Here is a 4,375-nt window from a genome sequence, read left to right as displayed (position 1 = left end):
TAGTACATGAGGAGAAGAAAAGTAAGTATTTCTTTAGCATATACTATGATATTTTCTTAAACCTAGGGTGCAAGTTTTTTTCTTTTTCACATTAACATGTTTCTAAAATCAGAAAGCATCTTTACAGCCAACCTATTCATTTAAAGTCCTTCTTTCACTTCCTTCATCTCCTTGCAAATTAATAAATTGATTGTATATATAATCTATGAGACCTAATATAGAAAATGTGCATTACAACAAAAATTATCACATATGTTATTTTATTTAACGCTGTGAAGCAAGTATATGTATCTTCCTTTTACAGAACAGAAACCAAGATATACCATGCTTTATTAACTTACCCAAGGTATTGATAACTCACACAAGGTACTGGTAAATTACCCAAGGTCATACAACCTATGTGGGGGCATACCTGATGGAAAGCTACTTTTGTCTGACACCTGTTGCAGATCTCCTGCATTATAATGTGGAGAGAGCTATAGAATAGATTTCTTCCAGAAAGACTGCAGCTGGGAAGTCTACCCTCTGGAAATAAGAGGTCCTGTTCTCTACCCCTTTTCTTTGTTTTCCTCATGTATAAGTCACAGTTCTCCAGAGAAATAGGAGATGACAGATAGATATATAGATAGATAGATAGATAAAGAGGAGATAAATTATAGGAACTGACTCACACAATGATGGAGGCTGAGAAGTCCCATGATGCCATCCACAAACTAGAGACCCAGGAAAATCTGTGGTATAATTCTGTCCAGGTCCAAAGGTCTGGGAACCAAGAGTGCTGATGTCTGAGAGCAGGAGAGATGGATGTCCCAGTTCAAGCAAAGAGAGCAAATTTGTCCTTCCTCCACCTTTCTGTTCTATTCAGGTCCTCAATAAATTGGACAATGCCCACCTGCATTGGTAAGGGTCATCTGCTTTACTCAGTCTATTGATTCAACTGCTAATTTCTTCCAGAAGCACCCTCAAAGACACATCCAGAAAAACTGTTTACCAGCCATCTGGGTATCCCTTAGCTCAGTCAAGTTGATGCGTAAAATTAACCATCACATCTCATTACTAAAATTAACTGGAATATTATAAAATGTATTCAAAGGGATTTCAACTCATTCTCTAAGCTTATATATTATTTCCAAGTCAATTTTTTTAAATTGTTGGTCATTTTATTGTTTGTTTTTTAACTGATTAGTGAGACAACTGGGAAGCCAATGACTACAAACCTCCTGGAGAATAAAAACTGCCCTGCTGCTGTAGAACGCTGTGGCAGGCCTCTGACAGTTTCCTTTGACTATATTTTAGACTTTCCTGGTAGGAAATTAATTGATAACATTGCACCATAATCCAGGCACTAAGAAGACAGAACAACATCTGCTCAATCTTATGGTTCATTTCTATTTGGGTACAAGCTGTTTCCCACTAGCAGCTGCTTCTATCAGTCAACTCCTTTTCCTGAAATCAACTAAATCCGTAAACATCCCAAAAGGCTCATTTAGTTCCTGCTGATGCTACTACAAAGCACAATGTGCACTAATGGGCTTCATTAATTGAGTAAACTTGGGAATGGAATGTCAATAATTCACACACAGGTTTTGTGGAATAAAATGGTTGTTTAATGCTAGAGATCTCAGTTTTCTCTTCCTCACTGCGAAAGCACGCGAAGCACATTTGCAGTCTGTGAATCCAGTTTTTGCAGTCTGTGAATCCAGCAAGATGTCCCAGGAGAACCCAAGTATGAAAAAAATACATCTTCCCTGCAAGCGTTAGGCTTTATCTAAAAAAATAAAAATAAAAGTTGATAGTTTGGGGCCAATTAGTTTGATAAATAATTATCTAATAGATGTAAATGTATTCATCCCATGTGTACACCAACAAAATGTCACTTAGTACTTTGAAAGATCTTGTTCAATTTCAATATTTATAGGGTAATCTAAGGAGGAGAAAAATACTCAACTAAGCTCTCCAATTAAATGTTTGTGGGTCCTGGGCACATATTATCAAGGACATGGGAGTGGAGGTGGGAGCAGAAATTGAGAGCCTTGAGCATTTCAGGACCCCAGGGAACAGGTTCATTTCCAATGTTCATTCCCAATGAGAGCCAAGGTTCAAGGTTGAAAATCCTCCACCAGGAGAGATTATTGTATTGATTCACAATAAGAAAAAAAATTCTTCTGCTGAGCCTATGATGTAGAGATGGAGAACAGAGCACTAAGCACTGCTTGGGATAGGTGAGCAGAGGGGAGGAAAGGCTTAGAGAAGACATATAGCAAAAGACATCAGCTTGAGCTGCAGAGCTAGTGGCCAGGAAGTATGAGTGTAGCCATGCTTCCTGCCATCCCTCAGGCAGAGACACAGGGACTGTTACCTCCCTCTTTCTTTTCTACTGGGACCAGCTCTATAGCAGAGCAGAATTGACTGGGGCAGAATTGAGGTCTGGAGAATGAGCTGAATAAAGAATCATTCTTTAACCAAAGAATAGATCTGTCAACTCAGCCAGATCACTGGCCATGGTGTCCTCTTCCTTTTGGACAATTCTGACTGACTAATATGCATAGTCAATACTCACCAGCCAATGAATACTCTAGATGCTGAGCTAGGGCTGTGTGTTTCCTGTTCAGTTTCCTAAAACCACATGCTCCAGCTTATGGAGATTAATCAACATTGCTGTCATCAGACCTGCTTGTCACATTCACTGTTTGTGGCTTTAGCACTAACTTAATAAAAGACATCAGAGACCCATGTTTACAAGAGGGATGAGGATTTTTTTCCGTATTAACAGCCTTTAATCCACAAGAAAAGCAAAATTAATCATGAGCTGGAGATGAATAAAAAGTTATATTATCTTCCCTACATAAATATATTTAACTTTGGTACTTAAATATATTAAATATTTAATTAGATTGTATAGAATATTTTAAATTACATATATTAATTTTAATACATTAAATGACTTTCTTTCAGTTAGAAAAAGGAAGATAAATCTTTATTCCAAGAAATAGCAAATAAATACTGAATAAACAGTAAATACTAAATAAATACATATAACTTAGAGTCCCATTGTGATCTGATACTGAATAGAGATAATGATCTGGAAAGACAGGTAAGAAGCAAGAAGATTAAAGTGGGGAAATAAGATTCTTCTCCATAAAAACACCAAATTGCAGATGATACAGGTGCTGCTGGAGGGCCCGGAGGCCGAGGGGGCCCCCAGATAGGAGGCTGAGGCAGTTTCCGTGGAGGCTTTGGCAGCATCCCGGGGCTGGGGCCGAGGACAAGGAGTGGCTCCCTGTCACCAAGCTGGGCAGCCTGGTCAAGGACATGAAGATCAAGTCCCTGGAGGAGATCTATCTCTTCTCTCTGCCCATCAAGGAATCTGAGATCATCGACTTTTTGCTGGGAGCATGCCTCAAGGACAAGGTTTCGAAGATAATGCCTGTGCAAAAGCAGACCCGTGCTGGCCAGCAGGACCAGGTTCTAGGCATTTGTCGCCATTGAGAATTACAGTGGACATCATTTGGGTGTCAAGTGCTCCAGGGAGGTAGCCACTGCCACCTGTGGGGCCATCATTCTGGCCAAGCTCTCCATCATCCCTGTGCTGCAAGGCTACTGGGGTAACAAGATTGGCAAGCCCAATGCTGTCCATTGCAAGATGACTGGCTCTCTGTGGCTCTGGGCTGGTGAGTATCATCCCTGCCCCAGGGGCACTGGCATCATCTCAGCCCCTGTGCCGAAGAAGCTGCTGCTGATGGCCAGTATTGACGATTGCTACACCTCTGTCAGGGGCTGCACTGCCACTCTGGGCAACATTGCCAAGGCCACCTTTGATGCCATTTCCAAGACCTACAGCTATCTCACCCCTGATCTCTGGAAACAGATGCTGTTCACTAAGTCTCCGTATCAGGAATTCACTGACCATCTTATAAAGACCCACACCAGAGTTTCCTTGCAGAGGACCCAAGCTCCCGCTGTGACCACCACATAGTTTTATATGAGAAAAATAAAGTGAATGGAAGCTGGTTACAACATAAATAAATAAATAATAAATAAAATGGGGAAGGTAAGAAGGAATAAAATACAGAGATAGGAATCAAAATAGATACAAAATAATAAAAAAAAAATTGTCAGGGGAGAAGAGATCATAAGAGAGAGAATGGAGAAATAAAGAAGCTTAGGGACTTGAGAAAAATACTGAGATAGTCTCGATAAAGACATGCAGAATAAGATAGATGTAGCCAAAGGGAGAGGGAGAAATGTAGAGTGAGCAATGAAGAGACAGAACAATTAGATTGCTAATGCAATGAATTCCTGCTCCTCATCACAAAGCCAGTTGCTGACCTGCACTACAAATCTTTAAGTATTTTGTCACCTCACTGCTCTGGGA

At 40.3% G+C, this 4,375-nt stretch overlaps 1 pseudogene; it reads left to right on the top strand.

The window, feature by feature from the left end:
• Window positions 1–3,157: 3,157 nt before the first annotated feature.
• Window positions 3,158–3,976, top strand: LOC133104777 (small ribosomal subunit protein uS5-like; annotated as a pseudogene).
• Window positions 3,977–4,375: the final 399 nt, after the last annotated feature.

This window comes from Eubalaena glacialis, chromosome 14, assembly GCF_028564815.1.
Source record: "Eubalaena glacialis isolate mEubGla1 chromosome 14, mEubGla1.1.hap2.+ XY, whole genome shotgun sequence".
Taxonomy (NCBI): domain Eukaryota; kingdom Metazoa; phylum Chordata; class Mammalia; order Artiodactyla; family Balaenidae; genus Eubalaena; species Eubalaena glacialis.
Note: the sequence above shows the minus strand (reverse complement) of the source record. Positions and strands in the feature narration are given on the sequence as shown.